The sequence below is a fragment of the Ooceraea biroi genome, chromosome 5, assembly GCF_003672135.1.
Source record: "Ooceraea biroi isolate clonal line C1 chromosome 5, Obir_v5.4, whole genome shotgun sequence".
Lineage (NCBI taxonomy): Eukaryota > Metazoa > Arthropoda > Insecta > Hymenoptera > Formicidae > Ooceraea > Ooceraea biroi.
This window is the reverse complement of record NC_039510.1, coordinates 11926626-11948184: the sequence shown is the minus strand read 5'-3', so window position 1 is coordinate 11948184 and position 21559 is coordinate 11926626. Positions and strand designations below refer to the sequence as shown.

Sequence of the window (21559 nt, the reverse complement as noted above, 5' to 3'; positions counted from 1 at the left end):
ATCTCACTCTCTTCCTCCGCCCCCATCGCGAGGGGATATGAAAAATTTATTCCACGACTTGGGGCGGATGCGGACGGCGAGAACTTTTAATTAATCCCATTAATGCGAGCGTTTGTTTCGACGATAATCCGGATTCGCCGCTCTCTCTTCGCGTTCTAAAGTTTTTGGCTCGTCTCGATGACGAGAAGCCACGAATACCATGAGATTTTCAGGAAGCGCCCAGAAGGTCCTGAAATCCCGCATGATTGTGCTGAACAAGTACATTCTTTCCAATTAAGGGAACATTAATAATCTTAGTCCGGTATTACAATTTTTCAGCCAAACTCGCGCAAGAAAAAGGTATCATTATAAATGTTTTACAACTGTTGTATATATAAATGTTTTTATAAATATTGTATAAACGTTTTAAAACTGTTGTTGAGATAATTCGACGAATTCACTTCAGTCACGCGATGATTATTATTCGCAATTTAAGCGTTATCATAGAGATTATCGAATGCTACGTCTCGTCTTTTTGCAACATGTTCTTCGTCTTGGAATTTATGGGAGATTCACACACTTGCGATAGACACGATCTCTTTGCAACTATGCAGCTGAGACCCGTTATCGCGATGCCTCGTACGAGATTGGGTATTTTCCGATGGACGATGCATAGATGGGTGCATCCGAGCGTTGCTTCTTCCATGATCTTCCGTGCTCCTCCAGGATCCGGAGGCGCGTCATCGTAAAATCGAAATTTTAAAATTTTTACGATGCCGGATAGGTGACCGCGCCAGGAAAGTGTTCTTAGTGTAGCGTACAAATATCCATTTTTCCACTAGCTGTCTTTTTCTACCATTTCCTTGCACAAATTTATTATTATAAATAATATAATAATATATAATATAAATTTATTTATTATCTATTAAAGTAATAGAACAATATGAGTCACATTGAAGAAAAATCATATAATTATAGAGATATTAGATAAAGTATTATGGAAAAATATTAATATTAAGACATCAATATTAATACTAAAAAATACTAATAATTACCTTGTGTAATATATAAATTGTAAAAGTATTCAACTTCTCTCTTTAGTATGTCAAATACTAGATACGGCGAAGAAGATTTTGTTAGACATACACATCTTCATCGATGAATTTCCAGTGCAAGCTATATCATATTTCGAGTTACCTTTATCAAAGTAGACGGCGAGAATCTCACCGCCGAGGAGGAGAAAGGACGAAAGGTATATCCGTGTATCAAACGGATTAAAGGGCTGACGGGTACGCACTGATCCCGAATAGCGCACAGCCTATCTGAGCGAAACTGACGTCATCTGCCAAGATACGTATAGATAAGGAAGAACTACTCGGATCAGCTTGGCAATGGACCAGCCTCCAAGGTCGCCTAATCCTCGGATCAACCAATCTAGAATTGTGCCCTCGATGTATCTACCAGCCGACTCAGACATATTTCTAGTGTAATGTGTCTTGTCGTTCTCCGCCGCAGAAAGGCACAATCCGGGCTGATACAGCATGAAGGAAACGCGAGAGATGTAGAAGCTTCCAACACATTTGAATAATATGGCGATATTCGAGGATATTATTTCAGTCTAAAATTATATAGATAGGACAAATTAGATGAAAATGTCTTCATTGTCTCATCTATGTATCAAGATTGTTGCGGGATCAAATATTCCAGTCTCTTATCAACAATCAATAATACAATTGTACTATTTTATATCTATTGTACCTATCTTCATGCACGCATTCATTTTGTGTCTCTTGCCTTGTCACTTATCAACCAAATCGTTAATTATCGATATCCATCTGCGATCTCCGGTATATCAGTCTCGTATTGGTATCGAACGCTTCGTTCAAGCTCATGTGGTTTTAGGTAGTCGAGCAGGAATAGGTGGAGGATAGGAAGACTCCGAAGTCTGGCATACATTGACGTCGACTCGAGCCGCCAGGGTTAGTCTGGCACGTAACTTTGTTAATATAATGTGATTATTGCTGGTTGCTGATTAGTTCGGGTCAGGCAGGGCGCGAAATAAGGATAGCGACGACGTCCTTAACATCCTGCCACTTAGCTTGTACCGTCTCGCGTTTATTACATTGCGGTAATGTCCCACGACGTCGCATCTTTCTTATTCTTTTGTAATGTTCATAATAATTCTTATTGCACTGACAACTGATACTATCTATCGTTGATTCCCAATCCTGTAATCAAAGATGCAACGATAACTGTAGAAATATTGTGTATTTAATTCCATTTCCATGAATGTTTTAACATTTCCGTTAATTTCAAATAAATTCTGATCATTACACGTATAAGAGAGTCAAAAACTTTTCAAATTTCTTGCCTATAAAAGAAACAAAAAAAAGAAAATAGAATAACGTTAAGATGTGAAAAGGAAAGACAAGAAAGTTTCGTCAAAATAAAATGACATAGTACTTAAGAAAGAAAAATAATTACTTTGGAACACCGTAGTGTTTATCCTTATTTCACCGTTGGCCATGTAGAAGTGTGTGAAACTTCCTCTTTTGCTGGAAAGCTAAAGCTTTCTGAAAATCAAATGAAGGATAGTCTCATAATACAAAAATTGTTATCTATAAAAAGTTTAATGCTTTCGTGTAACGCGCCGGAACTCTAAACTATTTTACCCCTATTACTTTTCCCATCCCTTGCACACTTTAAGACTTCGGGACGCGGGGGGATAAAGCGTTTTTTATGTGTCTGCTCTCCGTATATTTGTATGCTGCCAGCGTGTTCCCTCGCGCAGAATAGTTGTTATGAATATGCCGTCGATCTAGCCGGGCGGAAATTTATCAGATACGCACCCATCTCCGTGGCATCTGCCGCGGAATATATTATGGATTCGTCGAAAGTATATCGCAGACGGCAGACGCTTTGTCACGTCGACATTCAGCGCGTCTATATTAGACATTATCATTCACAAAGGAGCCGTATCGGTGCCCGCTGCTTCTGCAATCTGCAATCGGCGAACCCACCTCCCTACCTCGTGTCCTCTCCTCCCGCGCATTGTAAATCCTCCGTGAAAGGACGTCAACCCCTGCGCGTTGTCAATCCAGGTAGACTCGACTTGCGAACGTCCCACTCGACACGAATATGTCTAAATCGACAATAATTCAATTTCAGAGGCGATAATATGCAAACGAGCCTCGTGGCGATCACAATCAGCCACCGATAATGAATACGGGGTCCGTTGCCCGTGCCGATGTCTCCACGGCACGGATCAGAAATCCTCTATCCTCGCTGAAGCGTATGGACGAGACACCGTACGCCAATCTCTCTCTCCCTCGTGTCGGTGACCCAATTGCGCGTTATTCGATTCTCCCCGTGTAATCCAATATAATTCAGAAAATTACCTCTGATGATTCGGAATTGATTAATTCTCTCGGCGCGCGTGCCTGAAAAAACACGATAAAGACAACGGGGCGCCGATGGTCATGATTATTTAGTGCATATCTGCAGCGTGAAAATTAATCCGATTTTTCGCGATGGTTTGCAATGATCGAGTAAAAATATGTTTTCACTGTAATGGAAGATAAATATGTTAAATGCCTTTGTTTTCGATATTCACTGTTTTCGATGTTTTGAGGTTTACATTTTTAAAAATTTTTGTATTAAAAATGATACAAAGCTTTGATTTATTTTATAATATTCTTCTTGAATACATACGTTTTGTTTCAAGAAACGATTAACTACGGTAGGATCGCTTGTTCATCGATTTACATCCTAGCCAATCGTGAATCCCATTAGGTTCAGGATCCGATATTACTATCGGATCGCTTAATGATGCGTATGATTACGTCCATCGTGGCGCGGAGCGATTCGAGGATACACCTATAGGTAGGAAAAGAACAGGCATGACAAATTTTATGGCGTACTGAAAGTCGCACGCAGCAAAAGTCGCAACTGCAAGCAAGTCTGAGGGTAATAGCGTTTCTGCAAACGCCACGTGCCTCACTTAATTAGTCGGCACTCGCCCTTCTTTGCACAAGAAATGCAACCTTCTCGCAAATTTCTTTATGGTATCGTAAAAATTAATACTCACCTTAACACCGTAGCAGATGAAACGTTTCGGGGTCGCGATTTTAACGGCCACTCGAATAATGAATGCGAATGTGCGTGAGTGCGTACATCGAGTGCTATCGATAGCTGTGCACGTGGCAACTGCATTGTTGTGGTTAATATAATATTGGATATTGAACACGTTGGTCACCATGTGGTATCATTGGAATCATCGGTATCACTGCACTAGCAGAATTATTCCTCGGATTTATCGTACTTTTGGCGTAATCGCGCCGCCGCAAAGCTCTCATGAAATTTTTAATTGAATCCTGGCACGCTTTTCTCATATTATTCATCACCTCGTCGAATTATGTTTTCTGTCATAGAAAATGGTGACGCTCATCAGGAAGTTTAAGGAACGAGCTTCTTTCTCCGGAGCATCCTGAATAGAAGCGTGCTATTAAGAAAAAATGAGGGGGATTTCCACGATAAACGGAATTAAGTACGCTACTGTAACTTTAGCAATCAAGTCTCGAGTGAGACGAACGGCAGTGGCAGTAAGCTTAAATCGCTTGCCATTAAGAACTTCGATCTGACAGACTCCTGTTGATGAGTGTGACAAGAAGGGATAAGGTCTGCTCGCTCTTGTAAATAAGCAAGACATCGAATTCGTAAAGGCAATCCTCGGCTCGATCGCGTCGGACTGAATTGATATCGTCTATTTTGCGTTTAATGGAACCTTGCACAATGACGAAACAAAACTCTGCAATGAATAGACATTGATACATTAAATTCAGGATTTAAATGCAATTCTTGATTAATTTTTCTATGATTCTTCAAATTTAAATAAATTAAGATCGTTTATCCATCGTTCATCGATGTAACTCTTATGACCATACATTGAAATGTTTCATGATTTAAAATATGTCAGAGATATTAATATCCAAGTAGATATCTCTGTGAGAAGAAATTTCACGCAGACGTGCTGAGATCCTACAAGTAAACAGGAAAATTTGAAATTGTCATAAAAGTTGTGACTCTTATGAATGATATACTTTCCGATCTAAAGTTCTGATTGTCGTCGTCGTTTCCGGCTTACGGGTAACAGCGACGGAAAGGCGCCGCAACAGGGAAATTTATCACGATTAAAGGAACGAGGAATTCTCTCTCTCTCTCTCTCTCTCTCTCTTTAGAACGTTGGACAAGGGTCGGACGAAATGCGCGAACAATTTTCTCGTTTTAACAGAAAAGCGTTCGTTGCAACGGGCGTTGCATTAGGCGTGTCTTGATTACATCGTATAAAAGTAACGCAATAATCACATTTTCTTGATAACACTTAGCTCAGTATAGTATTTTTCGACGAATCATCAATGTATTTTCCTTAAAATTGCGATTTGCATGTAATGAAAACTTCGATCCATTTCTCATGAGAATCGTATAATAAAGTAAATATTGTTACGATGTAGTATTCTTTGAAAGTTTGCTTTACGTTTGCATAAAATGCTGCTGCATCTGTTTCGGCAATTAGTAGTTAAAAGTATTAACTAGCTTTTGAGTATTTTGTTACAGTCAGAATAATTGCGCCCGAAATCATTGTATAAAACAATGTATAAAAGACCTGACTACGCGATAAATGCTTCATAGAGGCGTAACTCATTAACTGTTTAACTGTTTATTGTCATAAACTTTACGAGTTTATTAGTCAACTAATTGCCGGTTTCAACACGTTTCTATTAATCCCTAATTAGAATTCATGATATTTTCTGAAATGTAATCAATTGTCAATTTAATAATCATCAAATTCAGTTTAATAATCATCCTATAAAAAAATAGCTTGCATGCGTGCGCGCGCGATTATATAAAGATTATGTTTCCCTTTATTTGCGAAAATAAACAATTTATTATGTAAACCGACATGGCATAGTAAATGATAAATATTGTGCTACATAAGTTTTGCATTGCATGTTGTCAAATTATAAATATTAAATGACTAAGAAATATAACAGAAACATATATATATATATATATAAATAATATATAAATATATATATATAAATATATATATAAATAAAAAACTATTTAGAACAAATTATGTGTCCCTCGAAACCATGCAAGTTTGGTCTGACACATTTTTTTCTATCACCAATAACAGTCGAGATATTCAGGTGGCCTGTTTTAGGTGCCTCACCCTGTATAAAGTTTTCATTAATTATTATTTTATTACTTTTTCTTATCAATAATTACATTTTACACATAATTATTATAAATACGTACAGTTTGTTGTATTATACAAATACAAAGAAAATGCACATTTATGTACATACAGTCGATCCTCGCATAATGCAATTTCATATAACACATCGTATATATTAAAAATATTTTTTGTAAATGAAAGAATCACTCAGAAAGCCCTGCTTCCTATCCTCTCTGCATTGAGTACAAAAAGTGAACGATCATCAATGACAAAGATCTTGAACTAAGTTAAGGTCATCTCAGTCGTTCACGCTCAGGGAAGAGAGCTATCTCTCTTCATTGTGATTACAACTCCCATGTTAGGGAAAGAGAAAAGGATCAAAATCTGACTCTGTGAGTCTGTAGTGACCACAGTGTGGTCCTCAAGTTGACCGTTTAGCAGATCATATATATATACCTGAGTTTACGAATTTTTATTACGAGTAACACTTGATGGACATAGTCCCCTGGTAGAAAAAAGTAAAATTAAGAGCCATCTAAAATAAAAATAAGCCTGTATACATGAAAAGAATTTAAAAAATCTATGTTTTTTGTAGTTCTAGATCAGAAAAATTATTCTCGTTTAAATGTTGCTATCTAAATAAATTTTAAATGTATAATATGATAAATAACTAATCAAATTACAATAAATTATATCAAAAGTTTCTAGAAACCATTAGTAGAAAAATATATAGCGACGATGCAATTATTAGTATTCAGTTTCTATAAACTAATTTTTAATATATTATTTAAAATATGTTTCTATATTTTAAAACTAAACATCTCGTAAAAGCGTTCATTTTTACTTGGAAGAAATGGAAATTATATTCGTCTTACTCTGATACAGAATATTCTTCGTTGAAAGTTGTGTATGGAATATTTTTCGCGCTCTTATCTGCTGTCATTTCTCCTTCGTCTCTTTTTTTACGTCTATTTACGCACCATGCATTCTCTTTGAGTAATATAGCGACGCCAGTACTGCATGTAGAAATACAGACAGATGTATGCATAGAAATCCTGATGTTACTTCTCGCTGACATCCGAAAATAATATGTGTATTTCTCTGAATGGTGTTTCGCAAGATTTCCCATACGGAATAGCTGTAGCTTCGTCGTCATTTTAGCTGCTGTTATCTGTAATTTAATAAAGAAATACAATTAACAAAACAGCAATAAATAAATTGCTTATGCTATTTACAGAAAAAATCATTACTTTATTTTATATACGAGCCTCTGTAAGAAAAAAATTAATTTTTACATTAATAAACTAAAAGGAAAGAGCTGTTTAGTTTTTTGCTTAAATTTACTATTTTGCATGGAATAAAATTTCGATAAGTCTCTGTTCGCCGAAAAGAGGTGAAAGTTTTTCGTCTCCAGATTTATGTGGATTTACGTGTACATATATTTGTACTTTCAGGTTTGATCTGTCTAGCGTTAATGGCTTTTGAGACGTGGGCTTTAGCCGACTTTTTAATCGTCTACTTTTTTATAATCGCTGTCGCGTCGTGTCAGACGCGGCGCCTGCGTTCGCGACAGATCCCAACAGCAAAGACAACGTCGAATTCGCGTCGCTGGGAGTAGGGGAGAAGGCAAACCCGTGACAAAGGGCCGTAAAGCACGGAGCTTCGACTCACGACTCCCGGCAGGGTGGAAACCCCTCTTCGGACATGTTGTGCATGTACGTGTGACGAGATACCAGGGCGGACCAGTAAAAGTGGCAGCTGTAACGATGGAGGATTACTCTCGGAACCCGCCATTTTCGTGTCGAATATGGTAAACAAACGTTTTGCTTTTATCCAGCTTTTAAATTCCACCACGCATGACGATCGCAGAATACGAGCGATGCGTGAAAAACAATTACGGTTACCTAACGGCACGATGAACAATAACTCATCGCGTGCGTAATTCGTCCCAGCGGAATTCGTAGGGTCGCACCCTTACGGTAAATACACGGGGACGACAAAGATAGGGGATAATAACGCAATCTCCACAACTCCACCTTTAGTTAAGATCAACATTATTCATCGCAAACATGCTCGAAATAGAGCGCATAGCGTTACGACTGAAAATAATCCATCGCGATTTTAATCCGCCCCAGCGGAATTAGTATCGTTCCATGTCTTGAAGCGAGGACACGGGAAAGGCGAGACAGGGGTAGCTAGACACCTTTCGAGTCTCGTCGAGCTTTCGCCTCGTTTGCAACTCGCGGGACATAGCCGCGGGCCCGAAGTAGGCGTTTGCACGGCTTATGCTACTTGGCGGGTTCAAGACTTCGGGTCTTCGGGGTTGAGGCTGCGACATCGTAGCGGGGGTGGATGGAACGGCTGCTGGAGAGATAGAGAAAGAAAGGGAGCGAGAGTTACGCGCATGGGATCGCGTCGAGACTCACAGTCGGGGTGAACACACAGCCGGGTGGCGAAGGTTGAGTCGAGCCGGGTCGGTCGATATCCAAGGCTACGCGTCTTCAAGGCGACCTGCTGATGTATTGCGAACGGACGAACCGCGTTCTCGTTAGACAAGAGCCAAAGCCTGCACTTCCGGAAGGATTTAATCGACGTAGGTCGAGTCTGTATAAAGCTTCGTGTAGACGCGGAATTCTGTGAAATCTTTTTACTAAGGGCGATGACGAACAAGACATCCAACTACGAGGCCATTAGAGGAAGCAGGCACTCTCTTTCCTCCTACGATATTCGATTGAAAATATTTTTCGATATTCGTGCGTCGATCATAGGGACAATATTATTTTGACGATGATGGATGATCTTGTTCTTGCTCCTGATGCATCTTGCATTATTCGCTCGCGTACAAAGAATGGAATCTTCACCGTTCATCTCTGCATCTCGTTTCCCTCATATCCTCCATCCACGACAAAGACCAGATTCACGGTTGATGCGTAAGAATTTCCCAAGCATTTTTCCCGACACCGCCCGGCTCAAGAACTCGTTGACCCTGAAGACCTTGTCCTTGTGGCCACTAGACGAGGGATGATAGCTAGCTGCTCGTAAATTCTTATATGTTTCATGATATTTCTTCCATAAAACCTCGATCAATCGCAACGGTGATGCCGGCAGTCGTTTAACGATGCGATGCTTTATGTTCCACGTCTTTAATATTGCCGTCAAACGCATAAAGATATTTATGTTTGAGATGCGCTTGATTCATCTGGTATCTAGTCATAAAATAACGAAAGAGAGGAATTAATGATTTAATGCTATTAATGTTGTAATGCTCTTATCGTGATTACCTTGTTTGACAGATGCAAGTATCTGCTTAAGCTGCAGCTAGTTGTTTCTCGCTTCCTTTAATTCATCAAGAATGTATAGTCTTATTGCCAATTAAAATTCTCCACAAAGATAGCACCAACGTTACTTTCAATGAATTTTATTGCTATAATTTCGTTTTGCCTTTTCTTGATAGAACAATAATCCCTTAAGATCATCTGAAAGGTCATCTGAAAGAATTTTGCATTACGAGAATAATGAAAGAGTAATGAGACATTTCTCATTTCGTCAAACTAAATTCTGTTTCAGAAATCAGAATATGTCTTGTTTATAATCATTTAGCAACTTTGACAACGTCTAGTTATGATTGTAAACAGCTGCATGTAATCTTGCTGACGTACAAGTCCTCCATAGCTCTCTCTGTCGACCCTAAGACCCGCGCGACCTGCGACCTGGAAGGTTGGAATGGTCTCGCTCGTGTCATCGTAATCCCTACAAGACTTGCTAACAGCTTACAAATCGTGGCCTCGTCTCAGCGGGTGGCGCATCATTCAGATATACGTCAGTTTTAGGCGTCGCATTGTCGAGTTGCAAATTTGCGTCATATCATCGTTGCTAGAAGCTGCTATAAAACATACGCACGTATGCGTGATAAAGGATTAGCCAGAGCTATTGTTGAATTACGATTAGATGATTCAAACGTAGCTATATAACCTAAATAGAAATGCTACCTTTGCTCGACGACAGTTTCCTGGTTGCAATAGAGCGGGGAATTCGTTTATCATAAAAAAGTTATGGCTTGGACATTTCCCGTGGCAATGTCCACACGTTATTATACGCGCCACTTCGCGCCTTAGTAATTCAGCATTTTTATAATCTACAAACTAATGATTTCATTCTCACTCGGCCAGGATCTTACCTCGGCGCGTTAAGTACTCATAAATTTTATACCTACTTCGACGTTTCTGGTACATAAAAATGATAACCTCGCAGCGAGCGACGTCGAGCCTGATTACACATTGCGAAGAAAAATAATTCATGAGTTTATACTTTTTTCCGTGCACCAAAATGTGCATGTCTATCAGCGTGACTAGCATAGTTAAAATACAACACGTTCTTTATTTAACATTATACATACTTGAAACAGCAACAACTTATTACTTAGCTGCGAGAAATTAATCTTGATTTTAAATAATTAATTCGAACGATATCAATTGTGCGTTTTTTGTATATTGTGCAGTAATTTAAATAGTGAAGGCTTCTGCATACATAAGTGAATAATTTTTTATTTAAGCAGAACCGATTTAATTATGGTGATTTAATGGTGACCTAAAAGTTTCCAGAATGTAGGCAATACCGTATGTGTAACACGAAGGTTTAATTAACGTAGACGCATGTAGACACAACGAAATTTCTCTATAATGATATTTCCCTTTTAAGTGGATGTAAAAGCGTCGTTGTACAGCATGTCGAAACGTATAGAAATTTAGATTAACACAGGAAATTATAATTTTATAATGTAAATGATATATGCAACCATCGCAGTGCATATTTTAAAAATATTAATATAAAACACACACACACACACACACACACACACACACACACATCACACCACCACCACATATTAATACAGAAAATATTTTAACAATATTTTACATTAATCCTATTTCATACATTTTGGTCTTAACTTTTTTTGGCAAAAATTTTATTGAAAGTCACATTTCATATTATTTAATCATTTTTCATATTATTTTAGTTTTCCATATTAAAAGTCTTTGTAGGCTTAGGAATTAAGAGTTAGAGCAAAGTAAATCTAAAATAAAATAAGCCATTGCTTAACTTTTTGAAATTTTAGTTATAAATAGTACATAAATAGTAAATATTTTAAATTATTTTGACTGAAAAGAAATACGATAGTGATGAAACACTTCGTGTAATATCATTATTCTTTAAATGTATGAAATGCAACTTCACGCAATATAGAGTTTCAATATAATGGTTTAGTATTATCACACACGAACAAAGTTTTGGTAGCACTGAAAAAAAGTTACATTACGTCCATATCAATATGTTTCCGTAAGCTGCGTATAAATTAAACTGAACTATGTTTTAAGCGAAAATCGTAATAACAACCTTGGGAACGAATCCACAATGTACCATTGTGGTTTGCAGCTATAAAAATCTCACGTACATACATCGTTATTTTACACGCAGCGTTCGTGTATAGGAAGTATTTTCTTTTTCACGTAAAATTCCAATTCGACACAAACGATCACATTGAACGAAATGCTAAAAGCTTCAGCCATAGAGTTTGACTCTTGCTGTTTTTTTGCTATAAAAGTCTTTTTCCGAAAGTCGATTGCACAGTTACCAGTGATGCAAATAATATAAGTGTGTGTGTGTGTGTGTGTGTGTGTGTGTGTGTGTGTGTGTGTGTGTGTGCGCGCCTGTATAACTTTTGATCTCGAAACTGTGAAATAGATTAAAAATGTTTTTCATATTATATTAGAGATGTTTGTAAAATTGCAAGTCTCCAAGTTATTATAATATCAATATAAAAAAATAACTTACATACTATTGTATATTAGATCTTATTAATTTTGAATTAAATGAGAATTTAAGATAATAACGAAGCATATTTGCAAACTATTTCTGGTTCACATTTTGTAGATATACGTATCATCCACCGTTTTCATGTTCGTCTTTTCTTCTCTCGTACGTTAGAAAAGGAAAACTCTCGACGTCTAAGAGATCGTTGAAGTATGCGAGCACAGGTGCTTGAGCTTCACAGAAACTTCAGCATCGTTTAACATATGCCGAAAAATTAGAATATGTTCTCTCGAAGAGAACGACCGACAAGAAGGAAGATTATCCTACTTACAATTTTTATATTCCGATTGTCGCATCTTTGCGTCTTCTTTGCGTTCAGTTACGTCCGTATTTTATAACACAAACATCGAGTCATTGCATTTGATAAAGCGTATTTGCTTTCTACTGAATAAATATCACATTGAATAAACGCATCTGTTCTTTGCAGCTGCATAGTATAACATTTGCGATTACGATCAATTATTGTTGTTGCAAAAATTAATTATCTGTAGATTAATATATACAATATGCATGACGAAATGAAATGTACACGTTTTATATTTCTCTCTCTCTTTTTCATATTATCTATGCTTAATTCAATCATTTTAGTTAGCAGTCGAGAGCGTTTCTGATTTTCCGGAAACGAGATTTATCGGGATAATCCGAAATCAATACAACGTTAGATCCTACGTATCGTTCAGGATAATCTCTGTTACAAAAAAGCGCTTGTGGTGCACCTACACATTATCAAAGCGATTTGCAAGTCGTGCTGCGGCGATTTGATTCAGCGACGTCGGACGGCTTTACTTTATCCACTCTGTTTCGAATCAGAAAGGCATTCTCGAGAGAGGTTCTTCAGGGTCTTGCTGACAAGGCGTCTTCTGCCGCGGATCTTCTTACGTACCTCGCTCGTCGCACGGTCGCACATTAATGATTTCCGATGCTTACGCTGCACCGTCGCAATACCGTTACGAAAATAAATATTTTTACGATGTCTTGTCATCTTTTTTCAATTCCTTTCTCCGTTATTCATCTCAACCGCAGTTTCATCGATAAATGTTACGTTGTTTCCAATTTCACAATTCTGATGCATCTGTAAAAAGCACACGATATCGTGTTTTTTACTTGAGCACGATTAATGCAAATAAATTGAAAGAAGCATTGAAAAGTAATACATTGTGGAACACGTACATATCAAGAGACGTGAGGCCTTCCTCTCTGAATACGATGACCTTCGTGCAACGAGTGGAGAACCTGCAATTTCGCATTATGCAAAGACACGAGCATAAATTCCGATTACGCCCTATGACTTCCGGGGGCGAGAATTTAATCGTTATTGATCCTCCGTGCGGACGCACGGAGGAGGAGGTGGCGAACTTTTTATTCGGCGCCCGCCGTTATATCGAGCGTTCGTAAAAACGCAGTCGCCAAATTGCCCGTTCCGCCCGCGCGGGGCAGGAGGGGCGGGGATTAATAAGTGCATCGTAATGATGTTAACGTCGCGGAAGAAGTTCCTGTCGCCGAAAAACGAGAGGTAATGCTCGGTTCGTTGAACCGCCCACGGAAGAAACAATAATGGCGTGACTATCGCCGTTCACGGAGTGGACGGCCGTTGTCAACAGCTACAAGTCTGCTCCATTGTTCGAGTGCCGTTAGAAAACGGCGATTAGCGCACGTTCCTCTCGCCGGCGGCGTTTATGGCGATATTCCTCTGCCAGAGTATTCCATTATTGTTTTTATTCCGCCCTGGCTTCCGGCAAATCTGGAAAGTCATCGGATAATGGCGCGGTCGGGGCGGTTGAAACGCCATAAGAATAAGAAAGAGCGGAGGAAAGAAGGATGCTGGGATAGTTATGGAAAAAAATCAGGTTAATAAAAAAAATCACGTGGAAGCTCAGACGGGATTATAAAACAACGAGCAATTAAAGTGCTAGTAACTCTGGACGTACGGAGTTAATTAATTCAGGCAGAGACACAGATAAAGCGGACGCATTAAATAGACTGTTACCAGTCTAGGATTAAAAAGAGATAAAGATAATGGATCTTTGCCTTCTACGCTGTCTCGCGCAGTTGTGGCAATTTGTAACACAATAAGTCAACCGAGGGAAGATTCCGGATTCGCTTTTTGCGTCGTCCGTCCGCAGAAGAATCTAGAACAAATGAATCTGTGCCACTTTGATGACTTCTGCACGTCGCTGCATGCTTCGAATGCAGCGGTTACTAGCGACCTGTTATCGCTGAAATATCAAGCCTTTGTTAAACAAAACTCATTCATTACCTTCAAAATATGCAGGATTAATAATTTACAAGAAAGATAAGAAAGGACAGCTTTTGTTTTCGTTACCAGAAAATTAAACCATTCTCCAACTGATACTATTTATGAATATTCGTCGTCACTTGTTTCGACTACAAGTTATCGTAAAATATTAAAGCGTATCTTTGCAGTTGGCCAAAGTCTGTTAGTACAAGACAAACGTCGCTTAGGATATTCTCTGCTTGTTGCCGTCCAACTCTGCCATAGCTTCTTCTCTACCGGCAGAAATGATAACACGAACAAATTCCGTTCTCGTTCTTGTCGCGCGATACTAGAAGAAGTACAAAGGAGTCGCGGGGACTTACGTAGGGTAGTTCTATTCAGGTTTTACCGAGGGAATTTGAGTTACTCCCACAGCTCGTTAAGCGTTTCATTACGCCGCAAAAGCCGGCTACGCGGCAGCGCGACACACCCCTCCTGTTGCCAGACTCTCCAAAGACAACCAGAAAAATCCCAGCTAAAGTTCGCTTAGGCGCGGAAATACTCGGTTAGTTTCGCGCTGCGGAGACTCATCTCGCTCAAGAAATAAGACGTTGAGTTAGGTCGGGTCGCGAATACAGCTTGACTCAGAAAAACTTTCTTCCGGCGAGACGTCGATCGAAAATGGAAACTTGGAGAAGTCGCAGCCCGTGCTGTTCATCGGCCTGTGTCTTGAACGCTATGCTTCAAATAACAGGTATTGTCTGTACACACCATACATCTCTCTATTGATTGGCTTTTTCTGTAGCTAGAAACACGTGACCTTAAATGATCGATTCGTATTATTAATTCGTATTATAATGTATGTATATTATAAATATAAATACATTTTTTATTCTTTAGCAGAGATTATATGCGTAGCAGATTATATACGCTTCTATAATCGCTTGAACCATAAAAATGATGATATCGATTGTATTGTATACATATTCTAGAAAAAGAAACCGTTTATGAGTGCCAACCGAATCCAATCCATTAACGTCGTTCTGTCTGAAACTTCTATCGTTCTTCAAGTTTATGTTTAAGTTTTCGTTTTTGTCATACTTGTTATAATGGAAGTAAATTTTGCGTATATACGTGTTCTATTGTACGAAATGAAAGAAATGCTACATTGCTGAGTACATTAGCAAAGTAAAAGAATATCGTGGCGACATCAAGATGTGTATTAAAGTACGCAGTATATATCGTCGTTATGCAAAATTTATAATCCAAGAGATCCATGCAATTTTCTCTTAATATATATAACCATTGTTCTCAGCATAAATACGTACTTGCTCCTTATATACCGCGCGGAGTAAGCACAAGACTGCGGATTTACCGCGCACTCGAGAAAAATCCCAACGCTAATGAGAGCTTAATGAGAGGTACACGCAACGTAGGTTCCGACCTAACGTTGAGCCAGATTCATGGCACTTATCGATAACACATTTAAGACATTATAACGAGAGCTCCGTCGTCATGTTCTGCAAAATCGCTCGCCCGTGTCTACCGAGATCGAATTTCACGCGCGCGTAAAACGTTCCGCCGCATCGATCTCGATGCAGCATTGCGCCGCGATATAAAGCGGTCATTTATACCGTAACGAAACGAATCGCGTTAGCGTGCGCGATTTATGGTGCCTCAGGCTTAAAAAAAACCTCCCTTACGCGTTCCTCCCAGGTGCGATAAATTACGAGCCCCGATAAGCTGTACACCTCGACCAATATTTTTCAATATGCACGCGAGTACGTGTCTCCCGTGAATTTTTTGTGACGTTCCGGTTTGAGAACTTTTCTTCTCGCTTTTTCGCTTACGCTCGTAATTATAATTATAAAGTCCGTAGATGAGCAGTCCCACGGGACACGCGAAGGATTCTGGAGCCAGTCTGAAACCGTCGCGCTTTATTCGGATTCTAAAGTCCTCTGGATGGCTATTATGGAATTACGTCATTTCGAATCCCGCGAGGTCGTTGACACTCTCTATGATTAAAACGTTCCATTAATATCATTTAGCGTATGGTTGCCGTATGGCGCGTCCTGCGATCGCGATACCTTATTTAAGAATGTCGGATTGCGATTTGCATATTATTAAAATCGGTCTTCGCATGTATGTACGCGCGCGCGTGTGTGTACAGGGTGAGGCACCTAAAACAGGCCACCTGAATATCTCGGCTGTTATTGGTGATAGAAAAAATGTGTCAGACCAAACTTGCATGGTTTCGAGGGACACATAATTTGTTCTAAATAGTTTTTTATTAAGTGGACGCGTAGAGGTCATATGAAGGTCAACTTCGTTTTTTTAAATGGTATGATATGTTTTTTTACGTACCATCTAGTAGAGCGTTTGAAGATGCGCACATTGATCTACGGGTCAAATTCATTCAAGGTCACTGAAGGCTAAAATTTCTAACGGCTAGAACTTTTTCATTTCTGAATTTACGGTATTTTCAATAGTAGAGAACTCTAGGCAATCTAAAAAATAATGATAACAACAACTCAGAACTTCGCGGAAAAAGAAAAAATTTCTAACGGCTAGAACCTTTTCATTTCTGAGTTTACAGTCTTTTTAATAGCAGAGAACTCTAGGCAATATAAGAAATAATGATATGAACAACTCAGAACTTCTCGGAAAAGAAAAAATTTCTAACGGCTAGAACTTTTTCATTTCTGAACTTACGGTATTTTCAATAGCAGAGAACTCTAGGCAATATAAAAAACAATGATATCATCAACTCAGAACTTCTCGGAAAAGAAAAACATTCTAAGGGCTAGAACTGTTTCATTTCTAAATTTACGGTATTTTCAATAGCAGAGAACTCTAGGCAATATAAAGTAAATTATTTGCCCTTGCAGTTGGCCTTCAGTGACCTTGAATGATTTTGACCCGTAGATCAATGTGCGCATCTTCAAATGTTCTACTAGATGGTACGTAAAAAAACATATCATACCATTTAAAAAAACGAAGGTGACCTTCATATGACCTCTACGCGTCCACCTAATAAAAAACTATTTAGAACAAATTATGTGTCCCTCGAAACCATGCAAGTTTGGTCTGACACATTTTTTTCTATCGCCAATAACAGCCGAAATATTCAGGTGGCCTGTTTTAGGTGCCTCATCCTGTATATGCGTCAATATCATCCATGATAGATACAGTTTTGTCAATTTTAGTTTTGCCGGAATTTCAGCAAATTTCGCCGTGAGATCTTAAACATGATCCTGGCGCCCTTGTGCTCTTAGGAGATAATTGCGTCTGAAAATTGCAACATTGTTATATGCACTCGCACGCACTTGACGACGCACTCCAGCGGTTTTTAAGACGTCATAAACATTTGCACGGAGCGCTGCCGTTTAGGTCATAAAGTGTAACCATTCATGGTATATAAATAGGTAAAAAGATTTTTGAAAGCCGGTTGTGTACTGAACAGAATGTCGGCTAAATCGAAACATAATTTTCCACGGTAAAAGCCGCCGCGCAAGCTAGCGCCAGAAACATTCCGCTCTGTAGGAAAGAGAAAAATAATATTACTAAATTATATTTGCAGCACACACGTACACACATACATGAGATTCGATGTTACAACTCTCTCCAACCCACAGTCATTTTCTCGGGGCCATTGACATTCAACACTTGACACAAGTCTACGGAAGTATGAATGTGCGTAGGTTGCTGCAGGATGTTGATGGACTGCGACCAGACAAATGATAGTCCCCGTTGACTAACATTTTTGGTGATTAGCTTGCCTACTATTTTTATCAATGTTTCGTGCCGTGCCGGGAGAAGCATCCTCGAGGCAATATTATATTTTTATTTAGTATATTACACGAGGGATATAACAAACTCTACGTCTGCATTTTTGAATATCTACGCATATGCAGTGCAAAATATATGCACACGCATAGAAAGGAGATTTGCGCCGAGATTTGCTACCCGCGGATCCGCGAACTTATGAAAGACATCGGTGGGGCGAAGGATTTATGACAGGAAAGGTGTATGCATCGGCGCATTCAAGGATCGGGTAATAAATTCGCTATGGGAAGTATATTTTCTCGGCGTGCAGCTTCGAGAGATCGTTCCGATGAACAAAGTTCTGACAAATGTGTAGCATGTACTCTGCAAGAACGGTCGCTTTATCGCTTTCTCCGTTAGCGGGACGATTCCGGGTCACGCGAATCTAATTGTGAGGAGATTCGTGGGAGAAACGCACGTAAAAGACAGACGCGCAGAATCGGTTTCGCGTTTTTCGCGCGTGTCGCCCGCTAAGAGAGATCTTCCTTTCTCCGTCTCTCATAATTGATCGCACGCGAGGCGGAAGTGCGCGACGTTTCAGAATTGTTCCCCACAGATAGTCTAGAAACCTTCTTCACCCTGGAAGCGGAAAACGCCTATTCGTATCTAAATACAGGATCGCGTGTGTGCCATCAAGGTCGGTCTTTCTTGCTGTTTGCTTGCCACCCACACATAATGGAACACGCTCATGCCGACGTCGCGGATTTCACCGTAGGGACCAGAGAACTCATTGCTGTGCTCTTTGGTTTTATCTTGATGCTGGAATTATTCGACGAATATATCATAGAAATACGAATGCACGTTTGAGTAATTTATGGCAAGCAATTTATTCTCTTGCTGTGCTTAAATGCTAAGTACTCACAAATGTATGTGTAATCGATTGAAAGCCAGGTCTATCAAGCTTCTGGTAATTGCTTTCAAACATTTAATTTTGATATTTGCTATCTGAGAACTCTTCTTAAATATGTGCAGTTAATACATATGTAGCGTGAAATGACAACATATTAATAATATCGCTGTTGTTTGAACAAATGTGCGATATCATGATATTCTTTCGCTTCTTTTCTTTTTAATTAAAGACATGATTATAATATTACTTGATGTTTATGCACAGAATATACATTCTTATACGGATGTTAACAATATTCGTCCTGCTGCAGTGTTGTAACATGATTCAGAAAAGATTGCCTCGAGACGTTTCTCTGAGCTGAGCGAGACAAGTTTTCATGCAGAAACAAAAGTACAGGACCTTGTGTTTTTGTTGTTCCCGCCGAGTGTTGTTCCTCTTCGGCACGTACGTAGTTCATGGCTCCGTGTCATGCTATAATCGGTTCTTTCTGAGTCACACATGTGCTTAAAGGGGAGTTACGCAACGATGAACGCATTCGGTAACCTCGATCGCGCCAGACGGTGCTATAATCTCAAGGTATACTTGGCAGTGAGAGAATTGAGTTTATCACAATGAGAAATTAAGTTTATCAACTTGATGCCTGCCGCGAAATAACATTTTACTCGTTTAGCAACCAAACTTGTTTTTATTGAATTATCCTAAACAGACTTCTATGTAAGAGAAAGTATTGTATACTTCTTCAAGGTCTGACGATTATTGTCAGCACGAGGTCAAGAGTTATTATATGTTGACAGTTATTACTATCGATTTCGAAATAAAATTATCGATAGTGTTAATGTCGTATTATAATGATACTTTTCCATGCAAAATCGATACGAATTTTCAGCGTTCAAGTTTCAGTTCGCAGCAAATAAAGGTAACCGTATTTTAAGGTCTAAGCTAATTTAGTTAGGCGCACCTTGTTGTCTGTACGTTTGCCGGTAATTGCATTGACATTTACACGGTGTCGAAGCAAAGGCCGCCTTCGTTTTGGTCGACCTCTTTTCCTCGAATGGCAGTCCACCGACCAGTTTTTATAGAACGCGTTTTTCCATTTAATGTTCCTTTCCAACATCGATATCGTCGACTTCCTTCGCCTTCTTTCCATCTAAAAGGATGCCATTCGGGCAGTCTTCGTGAGCAAGGAAAAGGCCTAAAACTTTTCTCAGCTATAGTGCATCGATTAACGAAAATGATTTTGTCAATATTAGCTTAACTTACGTTAGTCATCTGCAAGTTACCCTCTTTTTATCATTTTCTTATTCCACAGCTAAATAATGCGGATAAAATGAGATTATTGTATATAGAATATTAAAATTTGCAGAGTACAATAGACCGATCTTTCTGTACTAATGTAGCTCACGTTCGCTCGAGTTCCCTGGTAATTCGCACTTTCCGCACGTACTTTCTCTTTCCACTCATACATCCCGGTGAATTAACTGCGCGTGCATTTAATTCCTTCGAGCCAAAATCGATGCCCGGCAACCGACCGCCGAATTTACTTTCGGATACGTACTGATAATGCAGCTCGCGCACCGAGGAAGCCAGGAGATAACTCGCCCCAACTTTCGAGAGGAGGTGTCGTTTATCGACTGCGAAGGACGAACTTTAACCGATCGGTTTCGCAGATTGCACGGTCGTACGGTCTCTTTTTCCTTGCACCTTCCTCCATTGTCTACTCATCCACGATTAGAAACGGAATGCATCGTGCTATTCGGATTAGCAACAGATGTCTGTCGCGAAACGGTAACTTCGTTCGCAAGACATCTACGACGTCTCATTGTCGAGGAGCTTGGTCCAGAGAGCGAGAGAGAGAGAGACGGGGAAAGAGAAACGACGTAATCAATTTCGTCCGGTGACAAGTTGCAGTCGAGTTGTTTAGACGATGCCTCATAATTACACGTCACTGTCAAACGCAAGGGTCCTCGTCGTTCGTAATGGTTTGAATTCCATTGCTAGACTCCCTGGTCCCATTTCTCTCTCTTTCTCCCCTTCGGTCTCTATCTGAGACTAACGGCCACTGTTCCCCAACTGCTTTTCGCATCGGAGTTTAATCGCCTTGCGTAATCGCAAGAAACGCTAGGCCGACACAGCGCTAACCCCGACAACGCATTAACCCTTTGTAAACGAAATTATTTTCCCCTTGGGGGAACAAGAGAAAAGGTACTTTGTTCTTGAAGATCCCATCCGTCGTCGAAAAATTGTGCAACGTAAATCTGTAATCCATCGCCAGGAAAACCAGATAAATTTAATGTGGAAATTATTTATACGAATCATTACACGACGATCGAGAGTTATGCAACGGAAATTTCATCGAATTGCAAAATCTGTCGCGATAGTTCCGGTTAGTCATCGAGTTTTATGAAGATGACGACGCACGTCGGTGAATCACGCTGTGCGTGTAACGCGAAGATTATCAGCTTCTTTCTCGCGTTCCTCGAGTTTTGCGCGAGCTTTGCCCCAAGAAAGAGAGAAAGAGAAAGAGAGACAGGAAGAGAGAAAGTAGCCTGTGGAAATGCGGAAACGCGATAGATGAGATGTT

The 21559-nt window shown here is 39.5% G+C and overlaps 1 protein-coding gene and 1 non-coding gene across 2 annotated transcripts in view; one reads left to right on the top strand and one right to left on the bottom strand.

Annotated features, from left to right (window-relative positions):
* The window catches only part of LOC105281076, a 183647-nt gene that overhangs the window by 14882 nt on the left and 147206 nt on the right, over window positions 1-21559 (top strand). The window lies entirely within an intron of this gene.
* On the bottom strand, window positions 6420-6639 carry LOC113562040. The gene has a single exon (XR_003406598.1). It is a non-coding gene; the product is annotated as a small nucleolar RNA U3 (small nucleolar RNA).